The 15656-nt window shown below is 46.9% G+C and overlaps 2 long non-coding RNA genes across 2 annotated transcripts; one reads left to right on the plus strand and one right to left on the minus strand.

Moving 5' to 3' along the window:
- Positions 1 to 5111: 5111 nt before the first annotated feature.
- LOC307097110 lies at positions 5112 to 7459 on the minus strand. The gene is made up of 3 exons (XR_013813341.1): positions 7332 to 7459; positions 6647 to 6746; positions 5112 to 5668 (listed from the first exon to the last, which is right to left on the minus strand). It is a non-coding gene; the product is annotated as an uncharacterized lncRNA (long non-coding RNA).
- A 155-nt stretch (positions 7460 to 7614) lies between these two features.
- On the plus strand, positions 7615 to 15643 carry LOC307097108. Its single transcript, XR_013813339.1, has 3 exons — positions 7615 to 7796; positions 10850 to 10905; positions 12282 to 15643. It is a non-coding gene; the product is annotated as an uncharacterized lncRNA (long non-coding RNA).
- The last annotated feature ends 13 nt before the right edge of the window (positions 15644 to 15656 follow it).

Consider the following 15656-nt stretch of genomic DNA (forward strand, 5'->3'; position numbering starts at 1 on the left):
GGGCAGCAAGATAACGCTCCTGCCCTCTTGCCCAGCGACCTCTCCTCTCTGGAGTTTCATTTGAAAACATGAAATCGTTTTCACAGTGATACTCAGCCTTGGGTCCTGCAGCCCAGGAGGTCATGGAAGATGGTGCTTCACACACCTTTCCCTCTGTCTCCACCCTTCACCCCTCCCCCCCTCCTTATGCCTTGGGCTTGGGTTTTTCCTTAGACAGATTTGGATCTCATTCCTAATCCTAGACTTCATTAGAATACTAGTCATCTAGGGAAAATTAGAGAAATTTTCTGAACCTCAACTTTCTGGCTGTTAAATGGGAATAATTGCTACCTCGCTGCACTGTTGTGTGAGGTTACATAAGAGAGTAAACTCTTGTACAGTGCCTGCTGCCACACACGTGGTGCTCACCACAAACATGTCTCTCGGGTGCCCAATAAATGAGCGAGAGCCCTGCTGTCTGCCCTGACCCTCAAGCAGTAGACAGAAGGTGCAGGCCCTGAGGTCCGGAGGATACAGCTCTCCAGTGTGCGGCAGGCAGGACTCTTGATTCTAACATTCCGTTGTCACATCCTGTGACTCCGCATCCCAGCCAGAGCCAGGACCATGTCCTGCTGCCAGCCTGGAGGTTCAGGGTGGAGAAGGCACTAGCTGGGAGAAGGGAAAGGGTACGTGTCTAGTCGCAGTCACAGGGTCTGGGAGGAGGGAGGTGTGAGGATGATGACTTAGGGAAACTTGGGGGATTTGGCCACAAAGAAGGGAATGAAGCTGCTGAACATATATCCAAGTGCCTGGAGATGACCCTATCCCCACATGGGCCAATGAGCTGGTCGAACAAGGTACCTTGGAGCTTTCAGGACAAGGGTTTTATGATGAAAGCAGCTCTAGAAAGGAGGAAAAATGTTGGATCAGCAACAAGAAATCACAAGCTCTCAGGACTAGAAGGAACTTTAAAGTGGATCTAAAGGTCTGGGTTCTATTTTCTGCTTCTTCCTTCACGGTGGCCCAGGAGCTGTGTGATCTTGGACCAGTTATTTGTCTTCTCTGGGCTCTGGTCCACAACAGCTCCGCAATCCTCTTGGCCATGCGGTCTGAGGTTCTGCACTGGGTCTGTGACTGTCTTCCAGAACCTAACCCTGCCCTGGATAAAGGGCTCTGCTGCTGGAGAGTCACTCCAGGACAGTGGTTGGCAAACTGCGGCTCGCGAGCCACATGAGGCTCTTTGGCCCCTTGAGTGTGGCTCTGCCACAAAATACCACAGCCTGGGCGAGTCTATTTTGAAGAAGTGGAGTTAGAAGAAGTTTAAGTTTAAAAAATTTGGCTCTCAAAAGAAATTTCAATCGTTATACTGTTGATATTTGGCTCTGTTGACTAATGAGTTTGCCAACCACTGCTCCAGGGCATGTGGTGAGGGGATACTGTATTGGGAGAAGCTGAGGGGCTCCATCTGGGGTACAACCCAGCACTTGAGGTCAAGGATCTTAGACCCAGGTCCAACTACACCATTAATCTGTAGACTACTCCTGGCAGGCTGAGCCCTCCCATTCAACCCCAGTGCTTGGCTTTATAAAATGGGAGGGTCAATTTCCCCTTCTCGGGTTTCAGGTGAGAAGAAGGGGCCCAGGGCCACAGCAGTGACTGAATTCAGCTGGACCCTGCCCAGTAGTGTGTGATCTAGTGTGAGATTTCCTCTTATTAGCAAAGATAGGAGAAATCCGGCAAGAATGCAACTCCTTTCTGCCACCTCCCTTCCCTGCTGGGCTGCCTCTGTCCCACCCCAGCCAGGAAAGGGACTTCCTCATTCCAGCAGCCAGTGGCTTAATCTACAAACAGAGGAATTCCAGTGCCTTTTCACCCCCACCACACACCTTCACTCTCCAATTCTTCTTCTTTTCATCATATCAATGATCCACAGCCTGGCTCAGCCATGGCAGGTAAGGAGGTGAGGAATCCTCCAGGAGCGAAGCTGGCTGAATGCTTCCCTGGGTTTGCTGAATTTGTCTGGTCCATCTTCCTCTGTTTCTGGGGGAATTTCCAAGCCTGGGCACATGACTCTTAGCTTCAGGGCCATAATAATCAGACAGTTCCTAGACCCCCTTTGCAGCCAAACTCAGTTCTCACCCAGACTCAACATAGGAGGCTATTTCATTAACTTTACAAACATATTTGGAGCACCTACTGTATGCCACACTTTGTTCTAGGCACTTGGAATATATCGCTTAGTAAGACAGATCCCTGCCACATGGAACTAATTTCCTAGGAGGAAATGGCAAACAATAAACACAATAAATAAGTGAATTATATAGGGAAGAATACTATGGAAAAAAGGGAAAAAAACAACAACAACTTGGGTCCAGTGGTCGGAGACCTGCAAAGTAACTGAGAACAGATTAACAGGAACAAAGACAAGTTTATTTACATGTACACCAGGAAGTTGCTCAGTAACTCACTCACTAAATAAAGGTGTATTTACCAAATTCAACAAGGGGAGGGGAGTGGGGGAAGAGCTCTGGGGCTTCCAAGGGAAGTTTGGGAGGTTCTGTTGGCTGTCTGTCTGTCTCCATGAGAGGTGGATTGGCTGGAAAATCCCTCTGAAGGGGAATAATGGCAGCTGCATTTTTGGAAGGTGCTGCTTTCGTCAGATAAAGGAAGTCGAGATAACATTGCTTTCTGTATCTTCTTTAATGTTTCCACTTTAAAATAACGTTTATACCACCTCTGGGGGTCTGAGTAGGTCTCCACAGGCTCAAAACGTTGAGTGTGCACAGACTGCGTAGGTGAGACACAGGAGAAGTGGTGAGAATCATCTAAGAGTGCAAGGCCCTGAGAGTGGGCCCCCAACCCGTTTCCTTGGGTGGTAGCACAGGAAACTCCAGCGAGCCCTCTGTTCCTTTGTCCATTCATTTCTTTTACTCAGGTGTAACCTGCATCCAGTAAACTATACCAACCTTAAGTGGTATATAGCCTGATGAATTTTTACCCAGGATGTATCCACCACTCAAATCACAATAATAAGACATTTTCAGTGCCTCAACAGGCTTCCCTGTGTTCCCTTCCAGTCATATCCTCCATGCCCCCCGCCCCCCACCACAAAAAAGACACCATTCTTACCTATATCACCATAGATTAGCTTACCTATTTTTGAACTTCATATAAGTAGAATTATGCATTTATACTCTTTTGTGTCTGGCTTCTTTCTCTTAACAGTATTTCCGCAAGGCTCACCCATGTTATTGTGTGTAACAGCACTTCATTCTTTTTTTAAAAAATATTTTTTATTGATTTATTTACAGAGAGGAAGGGAGAGGGATAGAGAGTTATAAACATCAATGAGAGAGAAACATTGATCAGCTGCCTCCTGTACACTCCCTACTGGGTATGTGCCCGCAACCAAGGTACATGCCCTTGACCAGAATTGAACCTTGGACCCTTGAGTCCGCAGGCCGACGCTCTATCCATTGAGCCAAATCAGTTAGGGCAGTACTTCATTTTGTTGTTGTTGTTGTTGTTGTTGTTGAGTATTCCATTGAATAAATATGCCACAACTTATTTATGCATTTTCCTTCGGATGGACATTTGGACTGTGTCCAGTGTTTCAGTATTATAAATAAAGCTGCTATGAACATTCTTGTACACATCTTGAGCACATATATCCAGGAGTAGAATTGCTGGGTCTGTAGGTGGACACGTGTTCTCTTTAATATACAGCATCAAACAGTTTTCCAAACTGATTGTGCCAGCTTATACCACACCAGCAAAGTATGAGAGTTCCAGACGCTCCACAGTCTCAACAATTGGCATCAGTGGTCCTTTTCACCGTAGACAGTCCTGGGGATGTGTGTTTCTCACTGGATTTAACTTGCATTGCAGGGAGCCCTCTGTTTCCCCAGGTGGTACACTGCTGCCAGGGAATTGCCTTTCACAGGGAAGGTATTTGGAGGACACAGGGAGGGAGAAGGATGGGCACACTCCACTACAGAGGAAGCTATGTGGGGACTGGAACATCTCAGAACTGGGGGATAAACGGGACCCAGGCCGGGGTAGACGGATGACAGAGCAGGGACAGGAGGAAGAGGAGATAGGATATCTGAGCATTGGAAGGAGAATGAGCATTAACTCAAGAGAGAACAAGGAGCCCACAAATCCGCATGTTGCGGCTCTCTAGGACGCCCATAGGATGATGCATCCCAAGCAGAGAGGCCACGTCTCATTGAGTCTCACCTGAAAAAAACTCTTCCTAGCAAGGAAGGGAGAGCTCAGGCTCTGGCAATATGAGTGGGGCTCACCCAATCAGAGCCCAGGGCTGTCTCTCCCCCAGGCTCCTCTGTCCCTGGGCAGGAGGGGAAACCTGCGGCTGGAAGAGCTGAAGGGAAGAAACGTGTTCAGGAAGTCCACGGTGGGATACCTTTTGTGCCTCACCTCAAGTCCCCTTGGCCCCGTTCCTACTCCAGCCACTGTGCAGAGGCCACTTTACCAGGAGCAACCAGGGCTGTCCTGCCACGTGCCATTTGCTCTCTGCCCCGGGGTGCTTCTGGGAGCTGATCCAGCAACACTGGCCTGGGAGTAAGTCACCCATAGAGCGGCCCATAAACCGTGGGGAGGGGAGCTGGCGGTTCTCAGCCATTTCATACAGCTTCTCAGAAGGTCCCACAGGATCAAGCCACCAGGCAGCCATAATAGGCCAAGGTGATAAGGCATCTTGGTATTGGGTCTCCCTTCTTTCCTGTTCCACTGCCCCTTTCCTCACCCCTGCCCATTGGACTATGTTCCTACATAAATTATTCAGGTTCGGCTTACAGAGAAACTGAGCTAAAACAGGTTGGCAAAGATGCAGAGCGAGGTTTGGGCGGGGGCAAGGGATCACTCCATTCAGCTGGAACAGAGGAGTGGGGAAGGGGACCACCAGCAGGAGCTAAGGCCGCAGTGTGCCTTGGGGCCACATGGTGGAGGACCTTTCCTGCTATGAGTGGGAGGTTAGCCTTCATTCTAGAGACCATAGGAAGCCGTGGTGGTTTTTGAGTAGGGAAGTGGCAACAGCAGAGCTATTCAGATGTTCTGATTCTTCCTGATTCAGTTTTGGAAGATTGTATGTTTCTAGGAATTTGTCCATTTAACACAGGTTCTACAATTTTTTGGCATATAGTTGTTCATAGTGTTTTCTAAGAATCCTTTATATTTCTGTGATGTCATTTCTTACTTCTCCACTTTCATTTCTGATTTTATCTATTTGGGTCCTCTGTTTTTCTTGATGAACCTAGTTAAAGGTTCATCAATCTTGGCACATGCAAAAGAAATGAAAGTAGACCACAAACTTACACCATACACATGAATACACTCAAAATGCATAAAAGACTTACATGTAAGTCACAAAACCATAAAAATCCTAGAAGAAAACATAGGCAGCAAAATCTCAGACATCTCTGGTATCAATATTTTTGCCAATTTATCTCCTCGGGCAGTGGTCGGCAAACTCATTAGTCAACAGAGCCAAATATCAACAGTACAACGATTGAAATTTCTTTTGAGAGACAATTTTTTTAAACTTAAACTTCTTCTAATGCCACTTCTTCAAAATAGACTTGCCCAGGCCGTGGTATTTTGCGGAAGAGCCACACTCAAGGGGCCAAAGAGCCGCATGTGGCTCACGAGCCACAGTTTTCGGACTACAGTCCTAGGGCAATGAAAACAAAGGAAAAAAAATAAATAAATGGGACTACATTAAACTAAAATGTTTTTGCACAGCAAAAGAAACCATCAACAAAATGAAAAAGGAACCCATTGTATAGAATAACATATTCACCAATGATGCATCTGATAAGGAGTTAATTTCCAAAGTATATAAAAAATTCATGCTACTCAACATCAGGAAGACAATCAATCCAAATAAACAATTGACAAAGGACCTGAATAGACACTTCTCCAAAGAGGAAATACAGATGGCTAATAGACATACAAAAAGATTCTCAACATCACTAATCATTAGAAAGATGTAAATTAAAACCACAAAGAGATATCACCTCACATCTGCTAGAATGGCTATCATTAAAAAAATCAACAAACAAGTGCTGGTGAGAACTGGAGAAAAGGGAACCCTTGGGCATTGTTAATGGGAATGCAGATTGGTGCAGTCACTGTGGAAAACAGTCATGGAGTTTCCTAAAATATGTAAACTAGAACTGCCTTTGACCCAGTGATCCCACTTCTGGGAATATATCCTAAGAAGCCCAAAACGTCAATTCAAAAGAATATATCCACCCCTATGTTATTGCAGCATTATTTACAATTAGAGGCTAGGTGCATGAAATTCGTGCATGGGTAAGGTCCCTAGGCCTGGCCAGCGATCAGGGTTGATCTGTGGGTGACCAGCTGCCAGGGCAATCATGAGGCCTCCGCTGGAACCCGCCTTGGCTGGCCCGGGGCCTGCAGGCTGGGGGCACCTCCTGCGTTGATTGTCTGCCCCCTGGTGGTCAGTGCACGTCATAGCTACCAGTTGTTCTGCCGTTTGGTCAATTTATATACTAGGCTTTTATTATATAGGATAGCCAAGATCTGGAAACAGCCCAAGTGCCCACCAGTAGATGAGTGGATAAAAAAGCTGTGGCCCATTTATACAATGGAATACTATTTGAGCATAAAAAGGAAATCTTACCTTTTGTGACAGTATGGATGAACCTGGAAATTATTAGGCTAAGTGAAATAAGCCAGTCACAGAAAGACAAACACCATGTGATCTCACTCATATGTGGAATCTAATGAACAAAATAAATTGATGAACAAAATCGTTTATAGAGGCATGGATACATGGGGCAGACCAACTGCTGTCAGAGAGGAGGGGAGAAGGGGGAACTGGATGAAAGAAGTTTACGGGATTATCCATAAAACATAAATCCGTAACATAGACACAGACAACAGTGTGGCGATAACCAGAGGAAAGGGGAGTGGGGGTAGGTGGAGGTGGGCGAAGGGGGGTGGGAATGGGAATGGGAATGGAAAGAGACTTTGCTTTGGGAGATGGGCGCACATGCAGTGTGCAGCTGTTTTGTTGAGTTGTACACTCAAAACCTGTATGGTTTTTCGAACAAATGTCACTCCAATAAATTCAATTTTTAAAAAAATGTTAATGGGTAAAAAAAAAAATCTCCCCTCTGCACTCCCATTTTACAACTCCTTTATAGTGTGTGGGACAGATGTAACGATTTATTTACCTAGTTCCTAAGTTAGTCCCCCTCTAAAACACGCACACTGGCTGTTTCATTAAAGGGTGGCCAGGGACTGTGGTTTCCTTCCTTATCCTGTGACTCCTGTGACGCAGGAGTGGGGCCCACACCGCGTACCTGGGGGGCAGGAGTGGAGCCACCAGCCGCGGTGACAGCGCCCAGCCCACCTCCGCCTCTGAGCGGACTACAGAGGGTGGCTTTGCCCCTGACCAGGTGGGACGGGGTAGCAACGCCCAGGGGGCGTGACCCCACGACGGGGCTTCCCTTCCGGTGTCAACACACCCAGGTTCCGGCTGAGCGCCTAAAGCAGCTTAGACGATTGGGTCTGGCTTGGCCCGTGATAAAGCGGGACGGGGTAGCCCCGCCCACGAGGGCAGATCTCCAACGGAGCTTCCGGTTGCCAGGTTACCGGCCCGCCGGGAGGAGGAAGTGCGCGCTCCTCGTGGTCGGCGAGGCGGCCGCGGACACGCTGCAGCTCAGGGTTAGACCCGTCCCTCCTGGGCCAGGTCCGGAGAGCCCGAGGAGCGCCGGCTGCCTCTCCTCGCGGGACCCAAAGGGGAACGCAAAGTGGAAGTGTGGCAGGTGAGTCCGGCGGGGCTCGGGGAGGCGGCACCCCAGACGGGGCGCGGAGGGGCCAGGGGAGGAGCAAGAGAGGGAAGAGAAGGGCGGAGGAAAAAGTGTTCCGAAGGCCAAGGGAAGAAAGTCTCCGCGAGAGCCGAGTGTTCCCCTGCGTTAAATGCCACGGAGATCCTTGGGGAACACTAAGGCCCAAATGAGGGCATTGGATTTGGCTAAGAGCAGTTTGTAGGTACATCCTGTCCCACGTATACTGACGCCCGGAAAGTTCTAGATTTAGAGACATCGTTTATAGAGGCGAGGCATGCTTACTGCCCTCCCTTACCTGCTTTCAAAATAATGAATTAGTCCCTTAGAATTTCAAAAGGTAAGTAATTAACCCAAAATAAACTCTTGGCCCTTCTATGTTAATTAGTTTAGATCTATAGCAGATAGTATTTTTTTTTAATCTGTTACAAAAATGTACTGAGTCTGTTCAGCAGAGCGAGGACCTGGGGGTGAGGGCGGGGGGAGCTAGAGATCCCGGCCTCTGTAAGCTGCAGGGCAGCGTGTGCCCAGCGGGAGGCTGGGATGGCATGGGGGCAGGGGTCACTGTCCCTGGAGAAGGAGCCTTAAAGTGCGCAGCCGCGGCCTCCCGCCCCCTGGTGGCCGGTGCTGGCTGTTACACGGGCAGCTGCCCTCCAAGGGGCACATGATCTGCAAAAGCCACGCCACTGGACAGGAAAGAGACCCTTTTGTGCACAGAGATCCTTCTAGAAAGAGAGAGAAGAGAGGAAGGAGGCGAAAGGGGTCCAATGCTACACGGTGTTGACTTAACTTTCCACGCCCCGTTACACACAGGAGTCGAATTTGTAAGGTCAGGAAAATCCCAGCCCCCCCACCCACACAGGGACGGGCTGGGGCCCCCACGGTGCGAAGCAGCAGCAGTGTTTATTCAGGACACGACCGTGAGGGGATCTGCTCGTGTCCCCTTCTCCCCGGGAGAGGGTGCATGTTGACAAGGGACCCAGTAGAAATCTTGGAAACTCTGAAAAGTTGATTTAAAAACCCACTCCTTTCGCCTGGTCTCGGGCTTGGCCTGCACTCTGAGCCGTGCGTGCTGGCTTTGGGGCGCCCTCTGGTGGCATAAAATCAGAGTCGGAGGCCAGCGGGGAGCTCAGGGGCCCCCAGGCTGGGGGCCCAACACTGCCCAGGCCACTTGGCCTTCTGGCAGATAGTATTCTTTTTTGATGTTTAAATTGTCCCATTTTGAGGTCTCTGCCTCCAGACCTACTCCTTCCAGTCCATGCTAACTTATTACTAAGTAAAGAGTAAGGGGTATAAGAGAACAGTCAGAAATCTGGCGTGATTGTCCAGGTGCCAGAGATTGAAACCTAAACCATTCAGTACCTTGGAGCTTTAGGACATTTGCGGATGAGCATAAAGTACAACCAATCTCCACATCCGAGTATGACAGAGTAGCTTATATCACACTAACCCTCCGATCCATAGTAAGTATAAAAGCTGAATAAAATACTTAAAGCAACTGAAGGTATTAGAGAGAAATCAAGTCAGACAGGACTTGAAGGAGGAAATTGCTGGAGAGAATGTGGGAGCACCTAGGCAAGCCCCACATTTGCCTGGGCTTCCCCCTGCTCCAGCCCCCTCCCCCAGAATATTTGCTAAGTCTTAGAGGGAGGAACAAAGACCAAGCTGAAAGAGGTGGCCAGGGCTTGTGGCATTTCAGTTGAGCTGGTAATAAGGAAGTTGGAGTTCAGAGATGCCATGGCATCTGAGATATGATAGAGAAGTTTCAGCTCATGAAGGCCAGGGACTCTTGTCCTGTAGAGTATAAAAATTCCATCACATATGCATAAGGCTGTTTCATCAGAAGCAGAAGGAACATGAGCCTGGCCTCTGGTAGGAAACACAGCAGGATCGTGAAGGACTGAGACTAGTTGGTAAAGATGCCTGTTTATTTCATTCTAATTAGGAGGCAGGAGTCCAGTCCTGGACTCTTGTGCTGCGGGGGGTCTTCCGGGATGGGGAAGACCACTCTGACCAGGAAGGGAGTACTGGACTGGGTGGAGGGAATGCTCTACCACGACAGGTTCCATTAAGTCCTCTATCTGAGCTGCAGAGAACTGTACCAGCTGATAAAGATACAATTTGCTGATTGGATTGCCACGATTGGCCTGGCTCCCAGTCCTCCATCCAGAGATCCTGGCCCAGTCGAGAAACTCTTGTTCTTCCTAGATGGGGTTGATGAACTGAGATTACTCTGTGAGGAGCACACATAGGATCTGTTAAGACTGGGCAGAGCCGCGGCCAATGCCCCTCCTACTGAGCAGATGGTGTGACCCCACAGCCACTGCCCAGACCACCACAACACCCTTCATGCATTCTTTCTAATGTACTCACCCAGGCGTCTGGGTGGCCTGAGGACCTCAGGGGCCCATGCTGTTCAGCTGCTGAGAGAATCTGAGAACAGGAAATCCTATGTAATAAATTTCAGACACATGAACTGGATTTACCATTTCCTGAATATAAATAGGAAGTGTTTCAGAAAGATGATGACTTTGAAAACTGTAGTTTTATCCACTTGAGTATCAGGGGTTTGGGCAACTAGTTTTTACTCTCGGAGAATAAACAGGAATAAAATATATTCATATCTCTTCCTTTGGAGATCTGAAAAATCTACTTGAAAATTTTGAAAGGCACAATCCAATTTTCAACCTTGACAGTAATTTCTTCTTTGACCTCCAAAGGCGAAAAAGTTTTCATATAAGATGTCACAGAGTATACAGTTGAAATTACTGCAGTGAGTAGGACAAGGCAATCCACATATTCATGCAGTAAAAACACTTACCTATTTCTCTGAGGCCCAAAATGAGGAAATTTGTGAAACAAGCAATGGATTTGCCAATGGGTGTACCAGTGTACCAATCCATTAATATTTTTTCCAAATTAAATGTCCAGAGTTTTGCTTTGCATATTAAGCACTGTCATTTTGTGCAGACAGTGGCTCTAATTTTACAGGGAGTATTCAGGTAAATTTTTTTCTCCATGCTTCCTCCCAGCTTCCTGAGCTCCCGCTGTTCTTTTTCCCCATGAAGATCCATGAGACACTCCTCAGGTGAGTTTTAGTCCATAGCTCATATTTCAGTCTCAGAAATAAGTCCAGGCCTATTTAGAGGAATCAGTAACAGTGGCCTCTGCTCCTGCCTACCTGTCTGATGGATGACCTCCCTCCTGAGAAAATCACATCCTGGGCATGATGAGGCCTTGGCTTTCCCCTGCCTGAAATTCGGTCCCCCCCCCCGATGTTCTCTTCTCATCATTCTCAGATTTCTATGCTGTCACTTAGTTTAGTGGCAGTCTATCCCCTGGGAGCCAGGAAAACCGAGTTACTGCCTGAACCTACTTTTTTTTTCCCCTGCAGTTTGTCCAGTCACTTTCCCTGGGCCTCACTGAGCTGCTGTGCAGTTCCAGTGGCAGTTGTCCAAGAATTCCCAGGACTGAGGGGTTTCCCAGGAGGCAGACTAATGCCAGAGCAGTCCCAGGCAAACTGGGCCAAGTTGGTCCCCCTCTTAACAGTGGAGTTTGTAGTCTGTGAACTAGTCCATGTGTGAAGTTCTTTCCCTTTTTAGGAAATTCTGGGCTGTTACCAATAAATGTGGGAAGGTATCTGAGGAAACAACTCCTGTAAGTAAGTGACAGCTTCATGTAAGCCTCACTTCTCTGGAGGCGGGGAACAGTTAGAGCAAGAATTTTCTCAGAGCCTTATCTCCCCTAGATATGACAGGATTTTGTGTTGTCGGATAGTAAACTGTCCTTGAAGCTAGTGTTTTTAATGCCATGGTTCCATGTTTTTCTCTTATTTGTTGCTGAGCCTGGGGGAAGTCTTGTTAAAGTGGGCCAGTGCAATGACAGCTGACAGATGTGGCACTAAGAGCTAGAGGAAGTGGTGACATGTGGCCCCTTAGGCCTTCCTGAGATCTGCCAACTCTGGCCACTTGAACTCATCATTATCTCAGATTTTTCACTTTTAGCTAAACATGATGTGCTTAATTTTCATTTTGACCGAGATGGTTTTCCCTCATAGTTAGTGTTTTCTTAATGTTATGGAGCACATGCTTCTTTTTTTTCATTTTTTAAAATTTTAACCTAGAAAAAAATATGTTGCTCTCAAAGTTATTTTATGTCTCTCTGTAATTACTTAGGTGAGAAGGTCCATCTTCTCCAGACACGTTTTCATCTGAAACCAGTAGTTGTTTCTTGTATTTCTGTGGCCAAACACATGAGTTTGTTTATTTCATCCAAATTACTTCAAAACCCAGGCAACAAGTGTGCTTCAGGAAATAGGTAAACTGAACTTTTTTAAAGCTACGTTTGTTCATACAAATTCTTTGAGGTTCTTACAGAAAGCTTGGCAGTGCAGTTGTTTGCCTTTTAAAGTCAACAGTTGACTTCCAGTGTTCTTCTGGTGATGGACGTTTCCTCTTCTCTCAGGATCACCTAAGTGGGTCGCAGCATCCTGAGCACTAGGTCATGGTGGAGATGCCAGAATGAGAAGGCGCAAGAGTCCTGGTTCCCGTCGACCAGCCGCCCGGGTGACCCGCGCTAGGCCCAGGACAGGGACCTCTGTGCCCAGGGTTGCCTCCGCTCCCACCACTCCCACCCGGCTTCGCCCACAGAGGCCCCCAGCTGAGGTTGGTGTGACCTTTGAGGATGTCGCCGTGTTCTTCTCCAAGAAGGAATGGTGCCTCCTTGATGAGGCTCAGAAACACCTGTACCTCGAAGTGATGCTGGAGAACTATGACCTCATCTCCTCTCTAGGTTGCTGCTGTGGAGCAGAAGATGTGGCGGCACCCACTAAACAGCATGTTTCTGTGAGAGTGTCGCAGGCAAAGAATCCCAATGTAGCTTTGTCCTCCCAGAAGAGCCACCCCTGTGAGAGTTGTGGGCCAGTCCTGAGAGACATTTTCTACTTGGTTGAGAAGCAGGAAACACAGCACAGCCAGAAACTGTTGAGGTGTGGGGCATGTGCAGAGCGGTTTTATTTCAGCACAAAGTGTCCCCAGCACCAGGAGCAGCACGTGAGAGAGACGCCTTTCATAAGAGGTGTGGACAGGGCCTCACGTGCCAAGGGCTGCCGTTTCAGTGTGTCCCAGAAGCCTTTTACCTGTGGGGAGGTTGGGCAGGACGTTCTCACCAGCTCAGGACATATCCAAGAGCACGCTACTCACACCACGGGTCGGCAAAGTGAAATGTCAGCATCTGGGGTGAGTTTTCAAAGGAGAAAAAGTGATTACACCAGGAAAGAATGTAAGAAAACCATTGGCTGCAACCGAACACTTGCTCAGGACCAAAACACTGGAGTACAGTGTTTTATATGCTGTGAATGTGAAAAATATTTTACAAAAATCTCTGATCTCCGTAATCATCAGAAAGTTCACACAGGAGAAAGGCCATATGAGTGCAGTGAATGTGGAAAATGCTTTAGACAACACTCCAACCTTATTCGACACAGTCGAGGAGTTCATTCTGCAAAAAAGGCTCATGAGTGTGGTGAATGTGGGAAATCCTTTAGCCAAAGTGGAAGCCTCCTTCAACACCAGAGAGTTCATACTGGAGAAAAGCCATATGAGTGTGGCGAATGTGGGAAATCCTTTAGCCAAAGTGCAAGCCTCGTTCAACACCAGAGAGTTCATACTGGAGAAAAGCCATATGAGTGTGGTGAATGTGGAAAATATTTTACCAGAATCTCTGGCCTTTATCGTCATCAGAGACTTCACACTGGAGAAAGGCCTTATGAGTGCAGTGAATGTGGGAAATCTTTTGTCACGAACTATCACTTGCGTTGTCATCAGAGATCTCACACTGGAGAAAGGCCTTATAAGTGCAGTGAATGTGGGAAATCTTTTATCAATAGCTCTGGCCTCCGTTGTCATCAGAGATTTCACACTGGAGAAAGGCCTTATGAGTGCAATGAATGTGGAAAATCTTTTATCACTAGCTCTGGCTTCCGTTATCATCAGAGATTTCACACTGGAGAAAGGCCTTTTGAATGCAGCGAATGTGGGAAATCTTTTACCAAAAACAGTTACTTGCGTTGTCATCAGCGAGTTCACAATGAAGGAAGTTTTTAGTGTAGGAAACGAGGTTTTTTTTTGTTCACTATTAACAACACTGGAGGAAACTGAGACCCCATTTTTCTGATTTTAATCTCATACATCAAAATGTCAACGGTAGGGAGATTTTCCTTAAAGTTTAGTTATGTTGGAAATGTATGTGGCACTTTCTAACCTGCCCAGAGTTCTTGCCAGATTTATGTCACTGCAGATTTCTGTGGCAGAAGCTAACCACTTCCTAGTAGTAGGTCTCTATAGTCTGTATCAGTCACCATCCTAATGTGTACCGGTAAGCTAACTTTGTTCGCGGATTTGTTGGAGGAAATTAGGAGTAGCCTGAGCCCTTATGAGATCTGCATTTCCTTCATTCTGACTAGTTGGGGCATGGGCCTGACCCAGTGTTGACCCCAGAGAACATCATCTGAGGTTAGCTGGCAGCTTGCAGAAGGACTACCTTTTCAGGGACATGTTTCCCTAGATACCTGTGATGAATATTTCCATTGTCAAAGTCAGCAGTGCAAGAACTGCCCGGTCCATGTCCCTTTGGTTTGTAAAATAATGAAGGCCCTTTTGTTTAAGTCCTCTTTAACCTTGGATGTTTTATTTACTGTGTGGGGTAGGTTATAAGCAAGCCTGAGCTCTACAAGCATGAAGAGGTGAACAACTTTTATGGGGTCTCAAACTTTCTCTGCCTCTGAGGGGACGGTATAGTGCTGAAATTAGCTCACCAGTTTTTGCCAAATTTGCATTGCTGCCCACATCCTCCTAGGAAAGACTGCATGGCTCTGGTACTCATGTGAAGCGTGGATGCTATGAGTTTTAGGAGACAGAGATCAGGTTCAAGAGGAGGCAGGTGAGCCTGATCTGTGTGGCTCGTGGTTGAGCATTGGTCAAGGTTCGATTCCCAGTCAGGGCACATGCCAGGGTTGCAGGCTCCATCCCCAGTAGGGGTTGTGCAGGAGGCAGCCAATCTGGTTCTCTCTCATCATTGATGTTTCTACCTCTCTCTCCCTCTCCCTCTCTGAAATCAATAAAAATATATTTAAAAGGGGGGGGGGGGCACGTGTGACAACCTCAAGTGTTTCTGGGAGCAGCATGATTTTTCTCTTGTTCACAGGTTATGCCAGTACTTTTGGAGGGAATCACTTTCAAAGATCTTGCAAAGGACTATGTGTCCTAGTGTCTACAATTCCATACGTGATGGTCACTTGGGGTAGGACAATAGGAGTTAGGGGAGAGCATAATTGCTACAGAATCACGCCTAATAGGGATTGTGCATAATTCTTTATATGGAGATACGTTTCTTTTACCCTTGTCAATAACTCATAATGCAATGTCTTGAGTCAGAGCATAGGTGAATGTTTAACTTAAAGAAATTAGGAAGTTGTGATTTAAAGCAATTGTACATTTTTGCATTCTTCCAGCAGTGTGTGAGGTATACAGTTCCTCCACAGCCTAGAGAAGATTTGGTTTGGTCATTCATTCTTTATGTAAACTTTTTTTATAACTTTGTCATGCTATCTCACTGTTGTTTGATTGCATCTTTCTAAGTAAGGGTTTATGATGAGCTTCTTTTCAGATGTGCATTTGCTATCTATTTGGTAAAATGTCTGAGCATATGTTCTGCCAAATCTATGAATTTTGGAAATTTTCTTTAACAAAAGGTCAGTGAAACAACAAAAACGCAGGTTAGAATTTCACTCATTTTGTGTCTTTTTTGCTGTATACGATTAATGTTTTCATATTGGAAAAC

Source organism: Cnephaeus nilssonii, assembly GCF_951640355.1.
Source record: "Cnephaeus nilssonii genome assembly, chromosome: 3".
Classification (NCBI taxonomy): Eukaryota; Metazoa; Chordata; class Mammalia; order Chiroptera; family Vespertilionidae; genus Cnephaeus; species Cnephaeus nilssonii.